The following is a 16,245-nucleotide window of genomic DNA, read 5'->3' on the forward strand; positions in this document are numbered from 1 at the left end:
TAAACACCGAAAATCAGAATCTGTCCAAGTTTTACAGCCAACTTCAGTTGGCTGTAAACAGGTTGTAAACACTACGAAAAACTGATATTTTGACTCCAAAATGTGTTATTATGAAATACGGTTCTAATGGAACCGGAATCGTAATTTTTGGACTCCGTTTACTATTTTAAAAGCGTCTTTTCGTAACAGCAGCTAGAGCTGCAATTTTTTCTGCTGAAAAAGTGCGTCTTGTTTTCTGTTATAACTTGTAATCTGTGTGGAGTCTGATCACGAAATTTATACCATAGTTGACCACCGATGTATTTGTAATTACCCCACTGGAATTTCGTAAATCGGACACTCGATGAATTTTTAATAAATTGTTCCGTGGACTGTGGTCAGAAATACATAAATCTGAGTTCAGTCCGGAATATGAATTTTTATAAAATATTGGTAGTGAACCGGACCCCGATATTTTTACACAATTAAATTTGGAACGTTTAAGACATTCTGTAAAAATTTGGGAATTTTTGGAATAATTTAACTATTTTATTCAAATGTCCGAAAACAGCCGGTTTTGAATATTAATGCTGAATTGATATAAGTTGTGACTTGCGTGTCTAAATGTCGAGTATGCTATCTGTGAATGATCCAACATGTTATATGCGTTACGTGCACTATCGTATGTTTGCTTATGAGTAGGGAATGGATGGGAAGTATATATACGGGCATAAACGGTTAAAGTAATGCTTGCTATGTGATAGATACGTGTAGGAACTTTGTGCGCTATTTGTAAGACACTAAATGACTAACTGTAAATGATACTAGGACGTGATTGACCGACCTTGACTGTTAGCGATATTTGAGAATCTAACCGAGCAAACCAAGGTGAGTTCACACTTTTCTACAAAGCATGGTAAATTCCCGGTGGGAATGGGAATGGGTACAGGAATAGGGATTCCTCGTCCTTTAAGACGTGTTCAGGAATGTAAATTCCTCGTCCTGTTGGGACGTGTTAGACTTACTGGACTAGAACTCTATCAGCGAAGTCCCTCCCTTTTTGTATCGACTTAATCGCCGAGGCTATGGCGAGCGGGTCATTAGTTAATAGCGCTATTAGGTTTAACAAACCTCACACCGTGCCAGTCGGACGGGCGTGTACTAATGGACTATGGCACGTCGGTGGTGATAGAACACCGACGCTAGGGCACAATTGATTTTTGTTAGTAGTCGATATGATAAACGAGTCTGGTAATTTAAAATACTGGGGTAGCTCCCCACGGCCAAAGTGCCAGGCTGGATAGCCAGGGAAGGTGGACATGGGATGGTTAACTAATAAACGTTTTCGAACTATGGGGTAACCCCCACGGCTGGATAGCCGAATGAGATTAAACTATGTTTTTGGAAATAACTCTAAAATGGACAACCGTGAACTCACTCAACTTTGTTGTTGACTCGTTATTACATGCTTTGCAGGTCATTAAATGCTATGGAGCTTGCATATGGAGGTGGTCGTTGTGGGATGTGAACTGATATCTCTCGTATTTAATAAATAAACTTTATGAACTTATTAAACCTACGTTTTGGACTTTAAACTTATGAACTATGGACTTATGTTTTGAACTTATGTTTTATGCTTCCGCTGTGAACCTAAAATCGGTTTACTTCCTTTTGGTCACCAATCGTATTGTGTTTGGTTTTATTTACTTAATTATGTTGTTCAATATGATTGGTGGCTCGATCCTGGTCATGTCACCCCTCCAAGCGGTGATACTCCGCATGGTGGATTTTGGGGGTGTGACACCTTAATAACAAAATCCTTTGCGATGGTAGACGTTTGGTAAAAACATCTGTAATCTGATCATGTGTAGAGATAAACTAAACAACCAATTTCCTTTGAGCAACTTGTTCACAAACAAAATGATAATGTACTTCAACATGTTTAGTGTGGGCATGAAAGACAAGATTGGCAAAGAGATATGTTGCGTCTAGATTGTCACACCAAAGTGTGGGTGAGACTTTGGAGATAACACCAAGTTCATTTAGGAGAGCTTGAAGCTAAGTTATTTCTGTAACAGTATCAACAAGCGCTTTATACTCAGATCCAGTTGAAGATCGTGAGACCGTTCATTGTTTTTCGAGCATTCCACGAGACAAGATTGGAACCTAAGTAGATGGCAAATCCCCCCTAGACCGATGGTCATCTGGATAGCCGACCCAGTCAGCATCAGAGTAAGCTTGCAAGGTTGTGTGCCAGTTTACATCAGTAAAATCCTAATCCTTAAGAGTAGAGCCAGAGTTCTGGCGAATAATAAAGAAGGTAGTGAGAGGTACCTTGAAGATATCGTAAGATACGTTTCATAGCTAACCGATGATTTACCGTCAGAGAATGCATGAGCTGACATACTTTGTTAACCACAAAGGTCATGTCGGGTCGGGAAAGAGTGGCATATTGAAGAGCACCGACCGTATGGCGATATTTGGTAGGATCAACAAGTAGATGACTGTCAGCAAGAGTTAAGGATTGCGAGCTACTCATAGGAGATGGAATAGGTTTGCATTCGGCTAAACCGCTGTGTTGATTAAATCACAAATATACTTTCGCTGAGATAGAATGAGATTCTTGCCAGAAGGTATAATTTCAATTCCCAAAAAAATAATGCAAAGTGCCAAGGTCCTTGAATGCAAACGCAATTCCCAACTTTTTGATGATGTCAGTAATGTTGGCAGATTATTCACTATAACTATAATATCAGCCACATAAACAAGAACATACACCAAGGTACACTATTTTTCGAGAATAAATACAGATGGGTCAGTTTTAGAACCAATAAAACCGAGATGATGTAATGTGGAATAGAATCGTTCAAACCATGCTTGTGGTGCCTGTTTAAAACCATTTATTGACTTATGTAATAAAAAAACATGATCAGGTCTGGATTCATTGACAAAACCTTGTGGTTGGCGAAGATAGACAGTTTCTTTTTAATCACCAAGAAGAAATGCATTTTGTACATCCAATTGTCTAAGTGGCCATTGGGTTGTAATTGTGAGAGACAAAGTACCTGAATAGTAGTAGCCTTTACAACCGGGATAATGTTTCTTGATTATCGATATCTGGTTATTGATTGAATCCCTTTGCAACAAGACGTGCTCTGTACCTCGTAACCTGCCCATTGGCATCGTTTTCAATCCTGTAAATCCACTTTGAGTCAGTGATATTAGTATTGGTAAGTAGGGGTACAAGAGACCATGTTCCATTTTTAACAGGAGCATCAAACTCTTCAGCCATGGCATCACGCCACTCCAGGAATTTGTTGGCAACGGTAAAAGAGGAAGGTTCAAAATGTTTGGAAGGGTGAGTAGAAGTGTGGTCGGCAGATGGATCATAGTGGGTTGAAGGTTTTGGATTTTAGCGAAGGTTGGATGGACGAGGGCGTGGTTGAGGAGGTAATGGAGTGGGTTAAGACACGGGTGCGGAAGTGGAGGTGGGGGCTGGGGTGACTGTGGGGGTTGTTGTAGCCGTGGGCTTTGAGGTGGTCGTGGGGGTTGTTGCAGCCGTGGGGGCTGGGGTGGCCATGGTGGGTGGTGAAAGTATGTTAGGAAATTCAGGAGGGTTAGGGTAGGAGGAGTAGTAGGGACATGTAGGCTCGGTGGTAGGGTGGGTGAGTTTAGGTGTAAAGGGAAAATTGAGTTCATTTAAACGAACCTGTTACGCGATGTACACACACTCGATATCAAGATCCAAATACCGATACCCATGATGTATTGGGCTATAGCCGAGAAAAACACATGGGGTGGGTCGAAAAGTCCATTTTGTGTTGATTGTATGGTCATAGGTAGGGAAAGCATTGACATCCGAAGATCCTTAGAAAAGAGTAATCAGGTGACCGTTTGAAAACATGTTCAAAGGGTGATTTGTTTGAGTTAATTCGAGAGGGAAAACGATTTATTAAGAAAACAGTCATCTCGAAAGCAAAACTACAAAATACGTGGAGTGTTGGAATGAGGCAAAAGGGCAAGACCCGTTTCAATAACGTGACGGTTTCTGCGCTCGACATTTCCATTTTGTTCACTTGTGTGCGGGCACGAACGTTGATGTAACATACCAAGTGAAGTGAAAAGTGGTGCAAGATTGCGAAATCCCCCCCCCCCCCCCAACCAATCAGTTTGCACATTTTAAAGCTTAGTGTTAAAATGTCTTTCCACCATAAGAACAAATGATTTAAAGGTTAAGTAAACATTCGATTTTTGAGTCAAGGGGTAAAACCACATATATCATGAGTAATGATTAACACATAGCATAAAAAACCGATGTCTATTAAAGGAACGTGATGGAGCAGGACCCCAAACATCACAATAAACCAAATCCAACATATTATCACCATTATTTGAAAGGTTCAAAGACAATTTGGAAGACTTCCCCATTTGACAAGAAGAACATAAGTCATGACATAAAAAAGATGAAACATGTAACAAATTACTAGAAACAATAGAACTAAAAACACGAGCATGAAAAATGGCCTAGACGATGGTGCCAAATTGTTGAGGATGGTTTGGTGGTTGTGAAAGAAACATATGGAAGAGACTTCAACTGAGGTAAGTGAAGCGTGTAAAGACCTTGATCACTAGGAGCTGTGAGTAGGATGGTACATGTAGACTTGTCCTTCATAACAAAAAAAAGTCGAGTGAAACTCAAAGAAACATCATTGTCCAAACAAAATTGTTGTACAGATAGCAAGTTCTTTTTAAGTGCGGTTACATGAAGAACATTAGAGAATTTAAAAGTTTTGTTAGAGGAATAGATTTTTGAGGAACCAATATGAAAGATTGGAAGAGGATTAGTGTTGCCAACATGAAGTGAGTGATTACCATTAAACGCTTTAGACTGATCCAAATTTGTTAAGTCTGGAGTAGCATGACCATTGGCCCCAGTATCAGGGTTCCATGTTGAACCGAAGCCTGAGCCAATACCGAAGAAAGCTACATAATCTGCTGCATAATTTGGTTGTAACAAATCCTGTGTGAAGTTGGAATTGGATTTGTTGGGACACTGAGCTGGAATGTGGCCTATACCTCACCTGTTACAAGGACCATAAACTGTGTTTTGCGTAGATGTGTAACACCCCGAAAATAAAAACCCTTACCTTGAAATTTTAAAGAATTAATAAACAAGAAATTACTAACTAGGAACATAACCTAGTTAAGTTCAAGTCTTGAAATAATGCATGATATGCCTAAAACACATTAACTTAAGAACAAAACAAAGTTGGGGGACTAAACTTGACAAATTAGAAAAGTTGGTTACTAATAGTAACAAAACCAAACCAAACACACCAAAATTGGTGTGTCTGGTCGATCAAGAGAAGAGGGGCGACAAGGGGGTTCTTCAAACCCTAGCTTCATACCAAAATCCTTTAAATTGAAGCCCCAAATCTGTCTCAAATCAAGTTCTAAACACAAATTAATCATCACCTCGCTGTAGGGATTAAAGGTATGTAAAATCTTGATATTTTGTCCATCTTGAATTCTAGGTTAAGTGTGAAAAGCAAGAAATTCAACTTGATTGTTGATGCATGGCTGCAATTAGAAGGGTTATGAGGTTTAGGATCAAACCCTAGATGATTTCTTGACACAACCTTGTATGATACTTGTAGGGTTACATAATCACCATTGTAGGTGAGTAGTGAACTTCAAGAAACTTGATAAATGCAGAATTTAAAACTCTTGTTCTAGCACAATCAGAAATTTGGAAGTGATTTCTGAAATGTTAGAATGATAAGATATGTGCAAAGTTGTTTAATTAAAGTGAAATTCGATGAAAATTACAAGATATGAACTTGGTAATGCTTGTAGGAAAATCTGACCCGTTAGGTGTTTGTTGAAATGCCTAAGTGAGGATTTAAATGTAAAAATTTGGATAAAAACGCATATTTGATAATGGTCCATAATGATGTGATTGTGGTCATAAAAAGAGTTCTAAACATGTTGTAAACTGAAATTTTTAGGTAAAGAGTCCGGATCGTCAAGCGGACAAGCCGAAAGGAATCCACGGGGAAAGGGTGTGCTCTAAAGGTACGAAACTATTGCTTCGTCACATCAAGGTTAACTATCGTTCTTATGTTATAGTGAAAAGCATGGTAAATAGGATAGAACATTGTGTCACGAAAGTGATTGTGCTTCTTAAACAAGTAAACGGGTCAACAAGTGAAAAGCATGAAATCTTGCATATCCTTAATGGTGTGTAAATTTAGCACCCAAATGGGTCAAACAAGTTTTGGTAATAAGCACGAAACAAGACACAATTACATAATGCATGATTTACATGACGTGGAAGCCGTGTAGCTAACACCATAAGCAAATTAAGAAACTTTGCTCTTAAGATATGAGTTAAAGTTTAGATATTTGATGCATGATAATAGCACAAACGACTAACTAAATGCCTTGTAATTTAGTTTGTAAGCTAATCCGTAGACATGCCCTCATGAGAATAGTTGAGTATTATCATAAGTAAAATACAAGTATGGAGAAATTAGCCCAGTCGCTTAACAATTAATGTGAGATTAAGCTGTTTGACGCTCGAAAATAACCAGCAACACTGTATTTGAAACAAGGGGGTTTTTGTGCAGGGCACACCGTAAATTACGGTGGTACCGTAATTTACGGTGGCCAGTATACTGTTACGGTGGGAACCTACTGATTTACGGTAGGTTCCAAATTGTCCAGAAGCCACCGTAATTTACGGTGACACCGTAAATTACGGTGGAGCCCAGCTTGATGTGATTTCTATTTTAACCTCTCGAATAACGTGTTCGAATTTGGTTGAATACGTGAAATTTTAAAACCATAATGCTAATGCTTGTTTAAAACATTTAGTTTCAGGTACCCAAGAAAAAGGATGATGATCAAGCAATCGAGTCGAACCGAACACACATATTATAACGCTTCCGCACTTGATATTTTGTTTTGTAACTATGTAAACACTCGTAGTTTTACCTTGAACATCGTTTAGTAGGTTAAACATGTGAATGTTGTAACTAGTTGGTTCTCAAATCTTGAAAGTTTTTGTAAAGTCTACTTTTGGCATAAATTGTAAGTCTTACATGTTGTTAAATCTGATATTATAAACTGGGTGTAACAAGTTGGTAATCAGAGCTTAAGGTTGCCAATAAGTGTTCGGTTCAAGCTTGATCAACATCCGGTAAGAGTAATTGCCTAAGTAAAATTTAAAGAGTATAGAAATAATTCACGAACAAATATGCATGGAAAAGAGTGTGTAAACACACTCAAACACAAGAAAAGCATGAAACAAGAACGATAGAATCAAGAGTGTGTAAACACACTCAAACACAAGAAAGGCATGAAACAAGAATGATTGAGTCAAGTCACGAACTTGATTAAATCAAAACAAGTAAAACATGTGTTACAAATGAAATGTTTAACAATGTATGTAAACATTTCAGTATTAAAGATGGCGGATGGAGGTGATGATGATGCGGTGCCAAGAGTCACCGAACAAATGAGGATAGTGATTGCCGAAGAGGTTGGAAAGGCGATCGAAAACAGTTTGTCAAACTTCATTGATAAAATTCAAAACACGGTTTTATCAGTAATAGAAGAGAGAATCAAGAAGCTAGAAGATAATTCGAATCTAGCAAAGGAAAAATCTGGGGAACGAAAGCCTTGTTCATACAAGGAATTCATAGCTTGTAAACCACCTATATATAATGGGGAGGTTGATCCAATCGTGTGTCAACGATGGATAGGCGATATCGAGGGAGTATTCGAGAGAACTCATTGCGATGAGAATGACTACGTAGCTTATGGTACGGGTCAATTAAGAGGTCAAGCGAAAAACTGGTGGGATAATAAAAAGAAGGAGATTGGAAGCGAAGCGGCTAAGGCCATGACATGGGAGGAGTTTAAGACGCCGTTTCTTAAACACGATAGTCCCAAAGCGGTTATAAACAAGATCAAGGAAGAGTTCATGCAACTCAGACACAAAGGTGAATCCATAGACAAGATCACAGGGATGTTTATGGACAAGATGAAGTTTTGTGACGATCTGATAACGAATGAAGAGCAAAAGGTTTATTACTACCATAACATGCTAAGCGCAGAGTATAGGGAGTTCATAACCCCTTCAAAGTACGAGACCCTTACCGAGATTGTCAATGCCGCTCGGGAAAGGGAGATCGAGCTGAAAAAGAGTATAGAACGGGGTGAACGAAGGGCACAAGACGTAAATCCAAGCCCTACCAAGAAAGCAAGAACGAATGAAACAGTGAAGAAATCAGATACAAAGGGTGGTACACCAAGTTGCAAAATCTGTGGCAAGAATCATAAGGGTGAATGTCGCTTCAAAGATAAGCCCTGTCCCATATGTCGAAAAACGGGACATGTGGCTATATCATGCCCGGAGAAAGTGACCGTTTGTTACAACTGTTACCGAACGGGTCACAAAAGATCGGAGTGCCCGGAACTGGTGGGAAAGAAAGAAGGGCAAGATTCGAAAGGTGAAGCCTCAAAAGCCAAAGCAAGATCTTTCCAACTGACCGCTGCTGAAGCAAAGGTCGAACCTGACGTGGTCTCAGGTATATTTATTGTAAACTCAATTCCCGCACGTGTGTTATTTGATACTGGTGCGAATAAATCCTTTGTTTCATATGGGTTTATTCGGCACCCTTCATTTGTTCTAACAAAATTACCTATGCCCTTAGAAGTAGAGATAGGTAATAACAAAAGCTTTATTGTTTGCGATGTATGTGAAAACTGTACGATGAACATTGATGATGAGGAATACGCAATAGACTTGATTCCGATGTCGATGGGAGAATTTCAAGTGGTAGTGGGAATGGATTGGCTATCCCGTTACCACGCGAAAGTGGTTTGTTTCCGAAAGGAAATAAAACTAACGTCACCTAGCAGAAAACAAGTTACGATATATGGAGAAAAGGGAGGTAACCCGGTGATATGCACAATGCTAGAAGCTCATAAACTCATGAAACATGGATGCAAGGCCTATTCGGTATATGCAAGCGAAACGGAAAAAGAACCCCTCAAAATTGAGAATGTACCGGTCGTGCGAGATTATGAAGACGTGTTCCCGGAAGAGCTACCGGGGATACCACCAGAACGGGAGGTAGAGTTCGGAATCGAGTTGATTCCGGGCGCGAAACCCGTGGCCAAGGCGCCATACCAACTTGGACCGTCGGAGTTACAAGAATTGATGTCTCAAATTCAGGAATTTCTTGACAAGGGGTTTATCCGACCGAGTGTGTCTCCGTGGGGCGCACCAGTCTTATTCGTGAAAAAGAAGGATGGCAGTATGCGCATGTGTATCGATTACCGAGAGTTAAACAAACTCACGGTGAAGAATCGATACCCACTTCCAAGAATTGATGATTTATTTGACCAATTACAAGGAGCAAGTTGGTTCTCCAAAATTGATCTCCGATCTGGTTATCACCAATTGAAAGTCAAGGAGGAAGACGTACCGAAGACGGCCTTTCGTACACGGTACGAGCATTATGAGTTCCTTGTAATGCCCTTTGGATTGACAAATGCACCCGCGGCTTTCATGGACCTCATGAACCGGGTTTGCAAACCCATGCTAGATAAGTCGGTAATCGTATTTATCGATGACATTTTGGTATATTCGAAGAATGAAGCTGAGCATGTGTGTCATTTGCGGGAAGTATTAGACACCCTCAGATGAGAAAAGCTATATGCAAAATTTTCTAAGTGCGCTTTCTGGCTAAGAGAGGTGCAATTTCTTGGACATATCATTAGTACCGATGGAGTACTAGTGGATCCGTCCAAGGTGGAAGCGGTGTCAAAATGGAACCCTCCAAGAAACCCCTCAGAAATCCGAAGCTTTTTAGGGCTTGCGGGGTATTATCGGAAATTCATACAGGATTTCTCCAAAATTGCCTTGCCATTGACCAAATTGACTCGCAAGGAGGAAAAGTTTGTATGGGGCGTTAAGCAAGAGGAAGCTTTCCAAACGCTCAAAGAAAGGTTGACCCACGCTCCGGTATTGACATTATCGGAAGGGACTGACGACATGGAAGTTTACTCGGATGCTTCCTATTTAGGGATCGGGTGTGTTTTGATGCAATGAGGTAAGGTCATTGCCTACGCCTCGAGGCAATTGAAGGTTCACGAAAAGAAATACCCGGTTCACGACTTGGAATTGGTGGCGGTGGTGTTTGCCTTAAAGATATGGAGGCATTATTTGTACGGGGTAAAATTTACAATTTTCACCGACCATAAAAGCTTGAAATATTTCTTCGATCAGAAGGAATTAAACATGAGACAAAGGCGGTGGTTGGAAACAGTCAAAGATTTCGATTGTGAAATACATTACCACCCTGGGAAGGCCAATGTAGTGGCCGATGCGCTGAGTCGCAGAGCAGATTATACCCTGATACGGGTACGATCAATGCAACTTGTTGTGACTTCAAGCTTACTAGAGCGAATTCGAGAAGCACAGGAGGAAGCTGTAAAGGCGGAAAACTGGAAAAAGGAAAGAATTATCGGCCAAGTTAAAGACCTTGAGATAGGCAGTCACGGCCTAAAGACTCGTTTTAATAGAATCTGGGTCCCTAACACATGTGAGGTTAAGAAGCTTCTACTTGATGAAGCTCATAAATCCCGTTATTCCATTCATCCGGGAGCGACCAAGATGTATAATGACTTGAAGCAAAACTATTGGTGGCCCGGAATGAAGCGGGACACCGTGAAATATGTGGAAAAGTGTTTGCCTTGCCTACAAGTTAAGGCGGAACACCAAAAGCCATATGGTAAACTTCAACCGTTAGAAATCCCGGTTTGGAAATGGGAACAAATTACGATGGACCTATTGACCAAACTGCCTAAAACAAGCCGTGGTTTTGATGCTATATGGGTAGTCGTGGATAGGTTAACTAAAAGTGCTCACTTCATTCCGATTCGTGAGACTTATACGTCTGAGAAAATGTCGGAAGTATACACCAATGAAATCATAGCAAGGCATGGGGTACCGATATCCATTGTGTCAGACAGAGATACTCGGTTTACTTCGAAATTCTGGCGTGAATTCCAAGAACAAGTGGGAACTAAATTGTTCCTTAGCACTGCTTACCATCCACAAACGGATGGGCAGAGCGAAAGAACAATACAAACGTTGGGAGATATGCTGCGGGCTTGCATTATTGACTTTGGAGGTAGTTGGGATGTCCATATACCCTTGGTCGAATTTGCATATAACAATAGCTATCACGCGAGTATTAAAATGGCCCCGTATGAGCTATTATATGGCAGAAAATGTCGGACCCCGGTATGTTGGGGAGAAGTGGGTCCGCGGGGGCTAGCACCTGCCGATGTAATCCGAACTACAAATGCGAAAATCGACATAGTTCGGGCACACTTGAAAGCGGCTCAAGACCGGCAAAAGGCATATGCAGATAAAAGAAATAGGCCAATTGAATTTCAGGTTGGCGATATGGTTATGCTAAAAGTTTCCCCATGGAAGGGTATTATTAGATTCAGAAAAAGGGGAAAATTAAGCCCAAGATTTATTGGGCCATTTAGAGTCACTGAACGGGTTGGTAAAGTAGCATATCGTCTTGAATTACCGGAAGAGTTGAGTGGGATACATAACACATTCCACGTGTCACATCTTCGAAAATGTTTGGCCGATGAGACCGCTCATATCCACTACGATGATATCGAAGTGGATAACAGCCTCAACTATGCGGTAAGACCTATTGAGATTTTAGATCGTAAGGTGAAAATCCTAAGGAACAAATAGATCAACCAAGTGAGGGTCAAATGGGAACACAAGAAAGGGGCGGATACCACATGGGAATCCGAAGAGGAGATGCAACGGCTATACCCTTTTTTATTCGGTACGTAATTCGGTTTCGGGGACGAAACCCTTTTTAAGGGGGGTGAACTTGTAACACCCCGATAATAAAAACCCTTACCTTGAAATTTTAAAGAATTAATAAACAAGAAATTACTAACTAGGAACATAACCTAGTTAAGTTCAAGTCTTGAAATAATGCATGATATGCCTAAAACACATTAACTTAAGAACAAAGCAAAGTTGGGGGACTAAACTTGACAAATTAGAAAAGTTGGTTACTAATAGTAACAAAACCAAACCAAACACACCAAAATTGGTGTGTCTGGTCGATCAAGAGAAGAGGGGCGACAAGGGGGTTCTTCAAACCCTAGCTTCATACCAAAATCCTTTAAATTGAAGCCCCAAATCTGTCTCAAATCAAGTTCTAAACACAAATTAATCATCACCTCGCTGTAGGGATTAAAGGTATGTAAAATCTTGATATTTTGTCCATCTTGAATTCTAGGTTAAGTGTGAAAAGCAAGAAATTCAACTTGATTGTTGATGCATGGCTGCAATTAGAAGGGTTATGAGGTTTAGGATCAAACCCTAGATGATTTCTTGACACAACCTTGTATGATACTTGTAGGGTTACATAATCACCATTGTAGGTGAGTAGTGAACTTCAAGAAACTTGATAAATGCAGAATTTAAAACTCTTGTTCTAGCACAATCAGAAATTTGGAAGTGATTTCTGAAATGTTAGAATGATAAGATATGTGCAAAGTTGTTTAATTAAAGTGAAATTCGATGAAAATTACAAGATATGAACTTGGTAATGCTTGTAGGAAAATCTGACCCGTTAGGTGTTTGTTGAAATGCCTAAGTGAGGATTTAAATGTAAAAATTTGGATAAAAACGCAGATTTGATAATGGTCCATAATGATGTGATTGTGGTCATAAAAAGAGTTCTAAACATGTTGTAAACTGAAATTTTTAGGCAAAGAGTCCGGATCGTCAAGCGGACAAGCCGAAAGGAATCCACGGGGAAAGGGTGTGCTCTAAAGGTACGAAACTATTGCTTCGTCACATCAAGGTTAACTATTGTTCTTATGTTATAGTGAAAAGCATGGTAAATAGGATAGAACATTGTGTCACGAAAGTGATTGTGCTTCTTAAACAAGTAAACGGGTCAAAATAAGTGAAAAGCATGAAATCTTGCATATCCTTAATGGTGTGTAAATTTAGCACCCAAACGGGTCAAACAAGTTTTGGTAATAAGCACGAAACAAGACACAATTGCATAATGCATGATTTACATGACGTGGAAGCCGTGTAGCTAACACCATAAGCAAATTAAGAAACTTTGCTCTTAAGATAGGAGTTAAAGTTTAGATATTTGATGCATGATAATAGCACAAACGACTAACTAAATGCCTTGTAATTTAGTTTGTAAGCTAATCCGTAGACATGCCCTCATGAGAATAGTTGAGTATTATCATAAGTAAAATACAAGTATGGAGAAATTAGCCCAGTCGCTTAACAATTAATGTGAGATTAAGCTGTTTGACGCTCGAAAATAACTAGCAACACTGTATTTGAAACAAGGGGGTTTTTGTGCAGGGCACACCGTAAATTACGGTGGTACCGTAATTTACGGTGGCCAGTATACTGTTACGGTGGGAACCTACTGATTTACGGTAGGTTCCAAATTGTCCAGAAGCCACCGTAATTTACGGTGTCACGGTGACACCGTAAATTACGGTGGAGCCCAGCTTGATGTGATTTTTATTTTAACCTCTCGAATAACGTGTTCGAATTTGGTTGAATACGTGAAATTTTAGAACCATAATGCTAATGCTTGTTTAAAACATTTAGTTTCAGGTACCCAAGAAAAAGGATGATGATCAAGCAATCGAGTCGAACCGAACACACATATTATAACGCTTCCGCACTTGATATTTTGTTTTGTAACTATGTAAACACTCGTAGTTTTACCTTGAACATCGTTTAGTAGGTTAAACATGTGAATGTTGTAACTAGTTGGTTCTCAAATCTTGAAAGTTTTTGTAAAGTCTACTTTTGGCATAAATTGTAAGTCTTACATGTTGTTAAATCTGATATTATAAACTGGGTGTAATAAGATGCCCACGCGAAGGATGGTTGACAATATTGGCCACCGGTTCCATGAGAGGCGTCTCGTTTCTGTTATAATTTCCATGGTAGTTACCACGTGAACTGCCATGCTGATTTCCACGAGAATTATTTGAGGAACGATTTGCAATAAAGGCCTGAGATTGGCTGGTCTGTTGTATTAGAGGGTTTAGTTGATACCCTAACTAGGCTGCTATTTTGTTGGACAACAACGAATTGTGAGTTTGAGTACCCGAGGGAGTAGGTGCAGGACCAGTTAGGTCAGCCGTGAATGCTTGAGGAGCAGCAATTGTGTGATGTGTGATCATGTAGTCATGGTCACTGAGCAAACCATATAACTCGTTCAATGTCATGGGTGGGGAGCGAGCTAGAAAATTTTGTTTTAAACCTGTATACTCTTCACGTAGACATGCAACAACAAGCTTGGCTAAATCTTTGTCTTTGAAGGGTTCACCAATGTTGGCTAGAGCGGTGGCGTATTCCTGTGCATGACTAAGGTAAACACAAGAACTTCCCTCACCTATCATCTCAAGCTTAAAAAGTTGGGTTTTAGTGTGTATTCTCTAGAAGAGTTGTGTGGTGCATACGCTCGTTCAAGAGAGAGCCAACAATCCTGTGAGGTAAGGACTATAACATGTTGGAAGGATGCTTCAGATATAGTGGAGATGAGAAGCATTCTAACATGGGAATCATTGGCAACCCAATTGGAATAACTAGGGTTGTCCATAGATGTGGTGTCACTAATGGCAGCAGTTTGGCAGGAAGGGAATTGTTGCATCTATATAATCCAATAGATGGTTGGTGACTAATAATGGATGAATCATATTTTCCAAAATCCATAATTAGTAGGTGAGAGTTTGAAAGAAAACTTAAGGGAATTGTGGGCGGTCTTCTCAGTGGTTGTGAAAGCAAAGATCATCGTCATGATTTAGCGCAGACAGGCTGCATTGGCAGAGAGGTTAGGCAAGTATGGGATAGTGCAGAGAGGTTACAACAACCAGGTAGGGTTTAGGATTATTAGATCATATAAACATAATTATAGTTATATATATTCGAATAGTTATGTATATAACTTAGCCTATTTAACTTATATTTGTATGTATATTATAACTGATACATTCGAGTGGTTATGTTGGTTAGAAGGCACCGGTTCAAAGGGTGGTTTTCCCTCCAAATTCAACCGCTCTCAACTGTCATTTATGTTCACATATATATATGTCTTGCCGGCAATGTAACCGGTACCAAGACAATTTACAATTGCCAAATTGTCCATTCTTCAATACTGCACATATTGATCAAACCAAGATTCAATCATGAAACCGATAATTCATGTTGCTTCTGTTGCAAACCGATTCGATATTCAACAAAGTGGTATCAGAGCCACTAACGAAAGCGATGCAGATCTCAGGCCAACTTCATCCACATTATCGTGTAAACACTGTTCCGAAGAGAAGAGAGAACGAAGATGGTTGCAGAGGCGGTGTTATTACTGCAACAAACCCGGTCACCAAATCTCTACATGTAAGATGAAAGAAAATGATGAGGAAACCCAACTGCTTCATCTGGTAATCGACAACGGAACGCAGCAACAACAAAACGCAGATTCTGATCATCAAAACGATCAAAGAATGGAGTATATTGTGGTCGGTACTGATGGAGGATTCTGGTCAGAGATGTGGTACGTAAGTAAAACCCTCAAACATCATTATTCTGGCAATTTATATATGTTTAAACGAATAAAAAAACATGTCTAGTGTTGAAACAAAAACTGGAGAAAATCAATTTTTCTTCATAAGGGATATAGGGGTCATCGAAGTCATGTCTGGGTCGGAAAAGGTTCGTATTCAGAGTGTATTCTACACTCCGGATATAGACAGAAATGTGCTAAGTCTAGATCAGTTAATCACTCAAGGTTTCACGGTGAAATTCATCGGAGATAAGTGCAAGTTATTTCCCATGTTTAGTATTCCTTTGATTAACAAGAAAAGTGATCAAACTGGAATGACTAGGGAAGAAGAGATCGGTAGGTTGGAGAATCAATATATGATCAGTAAAGAATCAGAACATGAGAAGTTTAAAACTGAATTTTTGAATGAATATTTTGAAAGTCTGAACATATCGAAAAACGAACCAGACTGGAATGTTTTAATACTTCAAGCAATGACATTCAAGGAGTTTCAAGACTGTAAAGCACTCCTTGATATGTTGGACGATGAAGAGTATGTTATGAAGTACAAGTATCATCTAGAAAACAAGTTTAATGATATGGTCGATTGGTTTCT

General features: G+C 39.6%; 2 long non-coding RNA genes across 2 annotated transcripts; both read left to right on the plus strand.

Annotated features, from left to right (window-relative positions):
- Positions 1 to 5,904: 5,904 nt before the first annotated feature.
- LOC110887256 lies at positions 5,905 to 7,093 on the plus strand. The gene is made up of 2 exons (XR_002563184.2): positions 5,905 to 6,054; positions 6,856 to 7,093. It is a non-coding gene; the product is annotated as an uncharacterized LOC110887256 (long non-coding RNA).
- Positions 7,094 to 12,803: 5,710 nt separating this feature from the next.
- LOC118484114 lies at positions 12,804 to 13,925 on the plus strand. Its single transcript, XR_004872751.1, has 2 exons — positions 12,804 to 12,876; positions 13,688 to 13,925. It is a non-coding gene; the product is annotated as an uncharacterized LOC118484114 (long non-coding RNA).
- The last annotated feature ends 2,320 nt before the right edge of the window (positions 13,926 to 16,245 follow it).

Source organism: Helianthus annuus, chromosome 11 (assembly GCF_002127325.2).
Source record: "Helianthus annuus cultivar XRQ/B chromosome 11, HanXRQr2.0-SUNRISE, whole genome shotgun sequence".
Classification (NCBI taxonomy): Eukaryota; Viridiplantae; Streptophyta; class Magnoliopsida; order Asterales; family Asteraceae; genus Helianthus; species Helianthus annuus.